The sequence below is a fragment of the Carassius auratus genome, chromosome 24, assembly GCF_003368295.1.
Source record: "Carassius auratus strain Wakin chromosome 24, ASM336829v1, whole genome shotgun sequence".
Lineage (NCBI taxonomy): Eukaryota > Metazoa > Chordata > Actinopteri > Cypriniformes > Cyprinidae > Carassius > Carassius auratus.
Window position 1 is genome coordinate 2541165 of NC_039266.1, and position 13810 is coordinate 2554974.

The 13810-nt window shown below is 30.8% G+C and overlaps 2 non-coding genes across 2 annotated transcripts; both read left to right on the plus strand.

Annotated features, from left to right (window-relative positions):
• Positions 1–3038: 3038 nt before the first annotated feature.
• Positions 3039–3110, plus strand: trnaw-cca (transfer RNA tryptophan (anticodon CCA)). Its single transcript has one exon. It is a non-coding gene; the product is annotated as a tRNA-Trp (tRNA).
• A 561-nt stretch (positions 3111–3671) lies between these two features.
• trnaw-cca (transfer RNA tryptophan (anticodon CCA)) lies at positions 3672–3743 on the plus strand. The gene has a single exon. It is a non-coding gene; the product is annotated as a tRNA-Trp (tRNA).
• The last annotated feature ends 10067 nt before the right edge of the window (positions 3744–13810 follow it).

Sequence of the window (13810 nt, forward strand, 5' to 3'; positions counted from 1 at the left end):
ATTTACTACAGAGCTCAATATCTGCCTATATACATAAAATACAAAAAAGTAAACATAAATAAATAAATAAAATAAAAATACAAATGATAATAATAGACTTAATAACAAAAAAGTTTGTATGCCAGAAAATTTTACATACAGTATATATTTTGAAAATTGTTATACGTTTATACTTTTATATCTTCATATTATTATTTCCTATATTATATACAGTATAAATATATTTAATATGTAAACATATAATCTTTCTTAACTTAAATATATTCATGCATGGGTTTGTAATTATATACACATAATAAATATACACAGTACAAACTCATAACACACAGAAATATATATATATATATATATATATATATATATATATATATATATATATATATATATATATATATATATATATATATATATATATATAATTTTTTTTTTTTTTTTTTTCAAACGATAGATTGTATAGAACATATATATTTATATATAAACACTGTTTATTTAAAATAATGTTTTAAATAAAAAAGAAATACATGTTAAAATATCTTATTTTTTATTTATTTTAAATATATACATATAAATACTGTGTATGATAATATTTGCGTGTATTTTTAAATATTTACGTTTATATATAAACATATCCTCCTGAGACCCAGCTATGGTGTTTTTGTCTCTGTAGTGGACATTACACTTTAGATCTCACATGTCACAGTTTTAAGTCTGGATGTCCTGTAAAGAGTCAAGAGTCTTGACATTGGCTGACATTAATTTAATATGATAATAAAATATGATAATAAAATGTGGAAATATAATTTCTAATTATCATTTAAATATGATTAGTTTTGTAATTGTTTGTCATAATTCATCATCTCAGAAAAATGTTATGGGGTTTCAAATTAAAATATGACTTCCTGTTATGAAACATCATTTCATACATGTCCACTGTAGATACACCACTAAAAGCATGTTTATTACGCATTTCGACAGACAAAACGATTAAGTGAAGAGATATACAGCCAAGTATGGTGACCCATACTCAGAATTCGTGCTCTGCATTAAACCCATCCATTGTGCAGACACACACACACACACACAGACACACACACACACACACACACACACACAGACACACACACACTGTGAGGAGCAGTTGTGGGTTCAGTGCTTTGCTCAAAGGCACCTCAGTCATGGTATTGCTGGTCTGAGACTCAAACCCACAACCCTAAGGTTAGGTGTCAAACTCTCAAACCACTAGCCCACAAAGAAAGAAAAAATAAATAAATAAATTTAAAAAAAAATATATATATATATGTATATATATATATATATATATATATATATATATATATATATATATATATATATATATATATATATATATATATATATATATATATATATACACAAATGCAGTCCCCACTACAATAACTTAACCATTAAGTCATCAGCATGTCCGGAGTGCAATGGACAAGCCTAAATTTCTAAATGAATAAAGCAAAATGGTATATGAAATTTTTTTGTTAGATTTTTTATAACATAGTTGAGAATCATCTTTAAACAAAGTTTGGTGTAAGAATTTTTTTTCCAGAAATCTAAAAATTGATAGGTGATTTAAAGCAAGCAAACAAACAACAACAACATAAAATTTGAATAAAATAGAATTTTCCAAAAATGTTATGTATCCATTTTTTTTCTCTAAACAATGTAATCACATGAAAAAAAAGCATGTATATATTATTTAGAAATATTAACATAATATACTGTATAATGTATAGACACACTGTGTATTTAAAATATAATAAAAAATGTTTGCCAAACATTATTTTTTAAACATGTTAAATAATTTCAATATTTATTTAAAATATATAATTGTAAATATATTAAATCTAAGAAAATATAATATTAGTATTTATTAATATTTGTGTATTTTTATAAATGTTTAAATATTTATATTAAAAATGTTAATTATTTATCAAAATATATATATTTTTTACATATATTTTAAATAGACAATATATAGATATTTAGCATAATTTATAATATTCATATTTAATCATCATTTATTTATAATTGCTTCCCTTCATATATTAAATATGTTTTGTATAATATTTATCACTATACTGTATATTTAAAAAAAAAAATTAAACATTGTTTTAATTTAACATATTATAATTATTAATTAAAAATATATTATATTAAATGAAAGTTGAAAGTTATATAATAAATTATTATTAAATTATATAAAATGTATAACGTTTTTTAAACATTCCTCCGTCAGTTCACACCAAACTCACTCCAGAATGCTTACTGGACTCAGATACTCAGTTTAGATCTTAATGAACTGATCTTTAATTACTATTTTGTTTTTCGCGTCTTCATTCCTGTATAATCCCATGGGAGTTTGATACTCTCATATTGCCAGGCTCGCGCTGGCTTTATTAATAGAGTCTCATCCCATATGTGGCGCGCGCATCGGGGATCGCTGCAGGAGTGAAGAGACACAATCTGAAGAATCTGTCTAATGACATCACTGTCGTTCAGCTGGCTTGTACACACCACGCGCATCTGAATGACAATCATATCGAGCTGCAACATGTGACCTGTGCTTATTTCTATTTATTTCATTTGCATTACATAAACATGCATCTCTCGGATAAGGATGAAACATATGTACAAAAATATATATATTATTATTATTATTATTATTATTATTATTATTATTATTATTATTATTATTATTATTATTATTATTTTTTTAATGGGAAATATTAAATTATTATTATTATTATTATTATATTTGTATTAATTATTACTACTACTAAATTAAAATATACAATAATAACAATATTATGTAACATATTGTTACACAATAAACATTTGCAGCCCTTCAGTCCAGACAAGCACTTCGAAACTCGTTTAGCGCATTTGAAATCTCTATCGCAATTCTCATCATTTGTCTCTTCCACTGAAAGTCATAAAGCAGCAGTCTGGGTTAATCCTGATCACTAACTACTTCCTGAACCCACATTCCATTCACACAGAATTTTCAGGACCTCGTGGCGCAACGGTAGCGCGTCTGACTCCAGATCAGAAGGTTGCGTGTTCAAATCACGTCGGGGTCAAATCTTTCATCTTTACTCTAAAAGCTCATTAAATTCTACAATTAATAGTACATGTTTATGTTCCGAGTTTGATTATGAAATTCATCTGTCACATGTTGCCAGTAGGCCTAGGTAATCATAACAACAATAATTACACTATTCTATAAAAAATTCAAATATTTAAATAAACTATTAAACAAATGTTTTACAATGACAAAATGACGTAGAATGTACAACATTACTATAAAATGTACAATGTTTCACCATAAATTGAGAAATATTTTTAATTAGTTAAAATTAGGCCTATGTTAATTTTATTTATTAAATATTATAATAATTATTTATTAAATAGTTTAAATGTTTGGTTCTTTTGTTTTGCTTTCTAACATGAACAGCACTTTACAATAGTATGTTCATTAATGCAATCATTATTTCATCACTAGATGGTGCTGCAGCTGAATAAATGCACCAGCTTGAGCCCTGAAATACATAATCAGTGGTTTGAACCTGACACGAAGTGATATTAACAGACAGGACCAGCAGAATAAAATCCTATGGGATCATTCCTGAGAGTTCAGCACAGACCTCGTGGCGCAACGGTAGCGCGTCTGACTCCAGATCAGAAGGTTGCGTGTTCAAATCACGTCGGGGTCAAAATGTTTGTTCTTGGCATTTAAATCCACAGACATATATTTATAAAACAGTGAGTGCAGAGAGTGTATCTTGTAGATCTTAAACTGAAGTTGAGAGGAACAAATCCTTCATACAAATGTGGGGCAGTTTATGTGAATATTAAATATTCAATAATTAATTTCGGTACTGAAGAGCTCTTTTAGAGAACAAACATCAGCGGTTTGGGTCTAGGTGTTTTTTTCTTTCTCATCTATTTGATTTTAAAATATTTGCTGTTGTTGTTTTCCTCATTGCACTTCTACTCTTGCAACTATATGCATCTTACACTAGGGGTCAGTGTGTATTAGGCTTTTTTTTTTTTTTTGCACAGGACGAATAGAAACTGCAGCACAAGCCTGTGTCATCTTTTTCAAAGCAGTGTTATTTAAAACAGATTTAACAAGAAGAGGATCGAAGATATGTGAACAAACAGCAAGCTGGTCCATGCACATCATCACTAAACAAAGCTCAGATTCACACCTGAATGTTGATGTATACTATACAAGGCAATCAGATACTCACAGAATGGATGCACCTAGAACTGGACATTTGTTGTCTGAATAAAAGAAAGTTAATAAGAGAAAGTACATAAATAATAAATAAAAGTAAAGAATAAGTTAAAAAAAAAAATAAAAATAAATAAAAGAAAGACTAAACAAGTACGAAAAAAACATGATCACTTACATCACAGCCTCAGATGACCATTAGTTATTTTTTTTTTACAAATTTTTTTAATTTAATTATTATTTTTTTAATTGCTTACATTTTCAAAACTTTGCCTCTTTTTATTTTAACTTTACAAACTTTTTTCAAAACTTTACTTTCATATTTTAAGAATTGCACACACAATGCAAAATGACTCAAAACATCACAAACAAATCTCAAAAGCAAACATTTGCCAACACCTTTGCCATAATATTAATTCCTTATAGATTATTGTGTGTTCCATTGAGAATTGTGTATTGTTCTTTGCAAAAAGTGTTTTATGAAATTGAAAACTTGTGCTTCTGCTAATTGAGCGTCATCTTTTAGAAATTTTGTGAAAAGTAAAGATTTTGTGTGTAAAAGAACTGTAATTTGAATTTATTCTGACATCGATTCTGACTGATTTGGTTTTTAAAAAAGGCAAATGTGAAATTAGCCTATATAGACATATAAGGTACTTTAAATCTTTATAAATGTAGCATATAGAGATCAAAACTAGATTTATAATATTTTCATATAAAATGCATATTTAAATGTGTTATGTGCATGTTTTATTTAATTTAAATAAAAATGTAGGGGGCAAAATATATTTTTAAATGCTTTAAAAACATATTTGTATTTTTTAAAATATGATTTTAAATTATAATCTTTATTTATTTATTTTTTTATAGCAAATGACCTTTAATGGCATTTTTATTTAACATTTTTAAAACCTCAGATGGGACAACAACTGTTTTTAATTTAAAGTGTTCATGCTGCCTTAATGTTTTAGGTTTAGTGAGGCTTAAGTGTAAGTTGTGTTTGTGTCTGACTCTATTACTGACGTGTGAGGCTGTGGAGCAGGTGATGCTCGTGTCCTGATTTCAAAGGCAGGTGTCACTACATTACACACCGAACACAAGCATGCTAGCCATGTGCTAGAGATTGACCTCATTCAGACTGGCACAGCTATGCACTGGTGAGGGCAGGCTCTATAGCATCGCATCCACACTGCATGGCATGCATAGCACTGTCAATGAGTCTAATGATTATATTAATGCATTGTCTTGTATATTAAGTGCTTGCATTAGGTAATGCCACAACATCTGAATTCAACTCAGAAATTACTTGTTTGATAGTCGGAAAACTTATTGTAAATTTAATGTACCCCAAACATCTGAGAGGAGGGTTTCTGCTAGGTGGGAATGATTCGGGGTAAAATTATTGTAATTTTTCTGAGAGGAAAAAGAAGCGAAAGCAATAAAATTATTATATATCAATATGGTTATAAAATAAAATAATAATAAATTATTGTGATAATTATTGAGTGATTTGTATATTTTTTAATAATAATAATAATAAAGAATGAATAATAATGACATATTCTTACTATTAAATAAATATATAAAAATGACTAAATCCAAACAAAATAAGAAATATTACTATTGTAATATTTCACTGAAAAATAATCTTTTTTTAATATAATAATAATGATGATGATTATGTTTGTTATTAATATTAAATAGTAGTATTATTAAATACATTTATCAATTAGAATAATATTATAAAATGCACAATAACAACATTATTATTGTAAATTATTATTAAATAAAAATATAAAATAATAATAATAATAATAATAATAATAATTTTACATAATTAAAAAAAAAAAAAATGTTACAAATACAGTGCTGATATCCAGTATGGTCTTATTTAGCAGATAATGTAATGTGTCTAAAAGAAGACTCAGTGCCACGCTGAAACATGTAGTGCATTTACTTTTTTAATTAAATTGCAGGCTTTGCTATTTTTATCTTTAAACGTTAACCATGCAGCCATAATGCTAGGTCTTTTTTTTTTTTTTTTTTTGGTCAGATATGTTCAGAATAGCATGCTACCATTTACTACTATTATTCTTCCAGTATACAGAACATAATATAAATAGCATGTGAATGCCTGCATGCATAAGATACCTAGCTAGTACTCACTCCGCACATTTTTCATGGGATAATGTTTGTGGTTGCACGTACTATTTTTAAACCATAGGAGGCAGTGCGGAGTACAGTATTCAGCCAGTGTTTCATTCTGAACATAGTGACCTTGTTTTTGATTTTCTCTTGGCACATGCATTTAATGCCATGATTCATACTTTGACTGTCCCAGCTTCTAGGAAGGCCCAGTATTTCACAGTTAATCCTATACATTCTCATCTTCAAATCAACTGATATAACTATCTTGAGCCCACACTTTATCCAGTAAAAAAAAAAAAAAAAAAAAAAAAAAAAAAAACAATCAATATAATATATTAAAAGCAATTAACATCATCTAATACTATAAAATAGGAAGTGTCTACATAATATATCTTCTTTTATTTCTGTAATTTGCAGTGTTTTTTTGTTTAATTAAAGGATAGCTTGTCTAAACAGACCATTAATAGATTATTACCCACTACTCTTCCTTTTAATTACACAAATCCATTAAAAATATTTACAAATTTACTAAACTGATCTGAGATCAGGAAGTAACTTATAGACACGGGTTCAATGGTTCACCGCGGAATAATGGCGAACTGCAGAGATTTTGAAACATTTATGACGTAACAAAGCTTTGTGTAATCACGTGACTTTGACAGTTTGATACGAGCTACAAACAAAATGATTCCCAAAACTTCACAAATAACTGCTTCGATTCAGTCCTGAGTATGTGTATTTGGCGCCACCTATAATTGCAGGTGTTTAATTGACATTTAAAAGTATAGACCCTGAATATAAGATGAACATAATTTTTTTAATGCATTTCAAGGAAAAAAAAAAGTATTTTATTTGGAGCAATACAGTATTTGTGAGTTGGTAAGTCTTACATGAAAATCAGCGTTTTGGGTCAAATTAATGCAGGTATAAAAAGGTAATTCTGTCATTACTGCACACACACACACACACACACACACACACACACACACACACACACATTGAGTAGGTTAGAGAAGGTCATATTAGCTTTGAGACATTGTATCACACTGGCTTTTCAACACATTTACACACACACACACAGACACACACACACACACACACACACACACACACACACACACTGAGAGAAACTCACACTAGACACATGCATGAAGGATTTATGTGCTGTCAGATGGCTGTTCTGTTTCAGGAACAACAGCTCCATGACAGCCACACACACACACACACACACACACACACACACACACACATTGAGTAGGTTAGAGAAGGTCATATTAGCTTTGAGACATTGTATCACACTGGCTTTTCAACACATTTACACACACACACACAGACACACACACACACACACACACACACACACTGAGAGAAACTCACACTAGACACATGCATGAAGGATTTATGTGCTGTCAGATGGCTGTTCTGTTTCAGGAACAACAGCTCCATGACAGCCACACACACACACACACACACACACACACACACACACACACACATACACACACACACACACACACACACACACACACTGCACTGCATCTCACTTCTGTCTACTTGTGAAGTTCTGGGTATTTGTATTTTTAGAAAACACTGGCAGTCTGGCACAATCATGAAATCTCAACCCCCAGCCATCCCTGCAAGATAAAAAAGGAAATAATTTTATATCTATCCCGAATCATTTTTTTATTTTTTTATTAGAAAGATGGAATTGGATCATCGAAGGTCAGCAGCAAAGACACTGGTTAATAATCTAGGCTTGATTACATAAAGAATATCTGTGTAATTTTATTATGAGTGAACTATGAAACATAAAGATATTGATAAAAAAAAAAAAAAACCTGAGCTGACAATTAAATAAGGAAAATAAGGAAAATAAGGTAATCTGGAAAGATGGAAATGCACATTTAGAGAATTCAGTAGAAATGGTGAAATGCTCATTGTCCAGTTTATCTGTAACACACTAAAAACAGAAGTAGAGCAGCTCGGTTTGATGATCCCGACTGTCATAAACATCATAAACATGTTTCCCTGCTGTCTTCTGATTGAGAGAGGAAAACCCTGGCGTCTCGTCAGCAGGAGCATCACGATCATGTCAGTAGATCAAAGGTGAACACACTGCAAAGTGACCAGAAATAATGCTGTTATACATGGAATACACACTCTATTAGTTATAATACAGAACTGTTGACTGGCTGCAGTTAAGTGTTGGGAAGGTTGTTTTAAAAAAGACTGCCAAGTTACAAGTTACTCATCATTTAAAAGACATAACAGTCAAACTAGCTTTTGGAAAAAGTAGTTACGGTAACTGCACTAGTTACCAAAAAAAGAAAAAAGAAATAAAAAGAGTAGCATGTATTTTAAAATGTAAATATTTGTATGGGGTAGTTAAACTGTGCTTGTGTATAAATAAATAATCAAAAATGTTAAATACAAATGTACAATTTATAAATATTTGCCATTTATAAATAATTTAGAAAATAATTATTAATAATAATTGTGTGTGTGTGCATGTGTGTGTGCATGTGTTTGTGTGTGTATATCACATAAATATAGAATAATTTAATTTTGCATATATACATAATGTAATCTTGATTATTAGATTCAAAAGTAGATTGATACTTTTTTATTTTATATATAAAAGACAGCACTATCATTCCATAATTATAGTAAACTTATAATAACGACACAAATAAAAAATATAAAGAAAGAAAAATAGAAAAGAAATGTATAGTTCCAGTGTTTTCCATATTTTGATTATTGGCTGGGTTTATTTATGTTAGGTTGACTAAATTTGACTCTGCAGCACAAAAGCAGTTTTAAGTCTCTGGGGTATATTTGTAGCAATAGCCAAAAATACATTGTATGGGTCAAAATTATCGATTTTTCTTTTATGCCAAAAATCATTAGGATATTAAGTAAAGATCATGTTACATGAACATATTTTGTACATTTCCTTCCTGAAATATATTACAATTAAATTTTAGATACTTCATTTGTCAACTTTAAAGGAGATTTTCTCAATATTTAGATTTTTTTGCTCCCTCAGAGTCCAGATGTTCAAATAGTTGTATCTCAGACAAATGTTGTCCTCCTAACAAACAATATATCAATGTAAAGCTTATTTATTCAGCTTTCAGATGATGTATAAGTCTCAGTTTCGAAAAACTGACCCTTGTGACTGGTTTTGTGGTCCAGGGTCACAAACTCACACTTTACATTAGGACGCTGTGTGAAGGATAAGTGCTCTGCGGGCGGTTAAGGTTTCAGAGGAGACATCACTTGCATTCTGTGCCGTGCATGAATTTATTTTAGACCTGCTAATCTCTGGATCATATATCTTATAAAAGAGTTAGACTGGAATTTAATCTGTCAATTCTAAAATGTAACACACATTTGTGCCAGCTGCATCACACACACACACACACACACACACACACACACAGCTCGAGTGATTTGTTTCCTCAGGTGGGCAACAATCCACACGATGACAATAGACTAATAACATCTTATGGAAAATACATAAAGGATTCTGTGAAGGTTAGGTTTAGAGCTTAGTACAAAACATGAATGGACAGTCCTCATCATGATAAAAACAACCACATCTGTGTGTCTAACCGAGCAAGCAATAAATACACAAAATATATAGACAGATAAATATTTTAGAATTAAATTAAATTATTATATCATTTATTATACATTTCACATGCTATTCTAGATTTGATTACTATTTTGATATTATTATTTTTTATATTTTTATAGTATTTTTTTTTTCAGTTAGTTTTAGTATTTTATGTGGCTCATAAGTTTTATTTTTCTGTATGCAAAACAAAATGATTTTAGGGTTAGGTAGGTTTGAGAATCTTTACTAATTAACATATTGATAATCATTCATGTTATTTATATTATTACATTAGTTTATATAGATTTTGTGGCAAACAGTGTTATTTAGTATCATTTAGATATTATTTTTGTATTAATTTTGATGTAATTAAATGTTTTGCATTTCATTTGAAAGTTTCAATAATTTTCTTGTATGCTTAATATATGTATTTTCAAATGCATGTATATAGTTTTCATTTTATTTCTGTCATTTTAGTAATTTTAGTGCATTAAATGTTCACCAAAAAATGAAAAGTAGGTGTTTATCTGCTCACCCCCAGGCATCCAAGATGTAAGTGACTTTGTTTCTTCAGTAGAACACAAATAGAGATTTTTAAATGAAACCGTTGCAGTCTGTCAATCTTATAATGGAAGTGGATGGGAATCACGGCTAAATCATACAATAAAACAAACATAAAAAAATTCATAAAACCAAATGAAACCCTGCAGCTCGTGATGATACATTGATGTGTACAGACACAAAACATTCAGTCTGTGCATGAAACAGTATTTAACAGTATTTATATATTTTTTTAACCTCTGATTCACGCAATTTGCTAACTGTTCTACTACACTGTAAAAAGTTTAACTATTATTTACTCAATTTTTTTGGTGAAACATTTTTACACTCAAAAAAATTGAGTAAATTTTAAAGCTGTGAAATCAATGAAATATACTGTTTAAATTGAGTAATTGTCAGTAAAAAAATTAAGTAAATCTGAATAACTGAATTACTTTATATGAGAAATAAAATTAATTAGATATAATCAAAATTATAAATCACCACAACTGTAATTCTATGTAAAATAAACAAAAAATATTGAGTAGATATAATTGAAATATTGGATGAAATTTAACCAAAAAAATGTGCTACGTTTACTACATGTAAAAGTGAATTTAACTTAATATTGGACTATAAATTATCAAAATGTTGCATTCACTTTTTTTTTTTTACACCATTTACCCTTTATAATTAATATAATAAAACCAAATAAAGAAAGAAACACATTTTTTTATTGAAAATTTATTTGTCAATTAAACATAAGACAAAGTCTAAAATCAACCTTTGAAACATCTTATCCATTTTAATATTCCAGTAAATTGCAAAAATTAAAACTGTAAAGTAGCCATAAGGGAAATGATTAAACCTTATGAAACATTTCATCCATCTTAGTATTCAAGTAGATTACATGTAAAATACGATAAGACATACATAAGAGAAATGACATCTTACTTTGTTCCTGGTGCATACCAGCCATTTGCAGTCACACTCAACATTAAACCATAAAAAAATAAAAGCAACACTTACATCAATATTAAAGGGATAGTTCACCCAAAAAGATGATGTTGTCATAATGTACTCGCCCCCCCATCCCCGCCCCCCCCCCCCCCCCCCGGGTTGTCCCAAATCTGTACGAATTTCTTTCTTGTGAATATGATTTAATGAATGTTGGTTAACAGATAGTTGAAAGTTGCCATTGACTTCCATGGTAGGAAAAAAAAAAGTATACTATGCAAAGTCAATGGCAACCTTTAACTGCGTTAACCAACACTCTTTAATACTTTGCTGAATGTCACGTCACTTCACTTAAAATATCTTTTGTGTTCAACAGAAGAAAGAAACTCGTACAGGTTTGGGACAAATTGAGGGAGAGTAAATTATGACAAAATCATCTTTTTGGGTGAACTATCCCTTCAACAGAATTAATCCGATAACAGAAACACTTCCATCAGGAATACCCATTCTGTGGGATGATCATGAACCACTACTATGCAAGAAGATAATTTTTTAACCTCTGAACATTAACAGAGTTTTGGAGGATCCAGCTCAAGAAACAGTTTTTGGAACAACTTAAGTGAGTACAGGTCCTTCTCAAAAAATTAGCATATTGTGATGAAGTTCATTATTTTCCGTAATGTAATGATAAAAATTTAACTTTCATATATTCTAGATTCATTGCACACCAACTGAAATATTTCAGGTCTTTTATTGTTTTAATACTGATGATTTTGGCATACAGCTCATGAAAACCCAAAATTCCTATCTCAAAAAATTAGCATATCATGAAAAGGTTCTCTAAACGAGCTATTAACCTAATCATCTGAATCAGCTAATTAACTCTAAACACTTGCAAAAGATTCCTGAGGCTTTTAAAAACTCCCAGCCTGGTTCATTACTCAAAACGGCAATCATGGGTAAGACTGCCGACCTGACTGCAGTCCAGAAGGCCATCATTGACACCCTCAAGCGAGAGGGTAAGACACAGAAATAAATTTCTGAACGAATAGGCTGTTCCCAGAGTGCTGTATCAAGGCACCTCAGTGGGAAGTCTGTAGGAAGGAAAAAGTGTGGCAAAAAACGCTGCACAACAAGAAGAGGTGACCGGACCCTGAGGAAGATTGTGGAGAAGGACCGATTCCAGACCTTGTGGGACCTGCGGAAGCAGCGGACTGAGTCTGGAGTAGAAACATCCAGAGCCACCGTGCACAGGCGTGTGCAGGAAATGGGCTACAGAGAAGCAGCACTGGACTGTTGCTCAGTGGTCCTAAGTACTTTTTTTGGATGAAAGCCAATTTTGCATGTCATTCGGAAATCAAGGTGCCAGAGTCTGGAGGAAGACTGGGGAGAAGGAAATTCCAAAATGCCTGAAATCCAGTGTCAAGTACCCACAGTCAGTGATGGTCTGGGGTGCCATGTCAGCTGCTGGTGTTGGTCCACTGTGTTTTATCAAGGGCAGGGTCAATGCAGCTAGTTATCAGTAGATTTTGGAGCACTTCATGCTTCCATCTGCTAAAAAGCTTTATGGAGATGATTTCGTTTTTTAGCATGACCTGGCACCTGCTCACAGTGCCAAAACCACTGGTAAATGGTTTACGGACCATGGTATTACTGTGCTCAATTGGCCTGCCAACTCTCCTGACCTGAACCCCATAGAGAATCTGTGGGATATTGTGAAGAGATAGTTGAGAGACGCATGATCCAACACTCTGGATGAGCTTAAGGCCGCTATCAAGGCATCCTGGGCCTCCATAACACCTCAGCAGTGCCACAGGCTGATTGCCTCCATGCCACGCCACACTGAAGCAGTCATTTCTGCAGGATTCCCCACCAAGTATTGAGTGCATAACTGAACATAATTATTTGAAGGTTGACTTTTTTTTGTATTAAAAACACTTTTCTTTTATTGGTCAGATGAAATAAGCTAATTTTTTGAGATAGGAGCTTGGGGTTTTCATGAGCTGTATGCCAAAAGCATCAGTATTTAAACAATAAAAGACCTGAAATATTTCAGTTGGTGTGCAATGAATCTAAAATATATGAAAGTTTAATTTTTATCATTACATTAAGGAAAATAATGAACTTTATCACAATATGCTAATTTTTGGAGAAGGACCTGTATTTGTGGGTCTTGGGATATCTCAAATCCAATGTGACTCCCAAAAGATGGCAGCAGGCTCTGCTGAGATTCCCAAGATTACATCGCTGACTGCCCCATCATTGTCCCGAAGGATGTA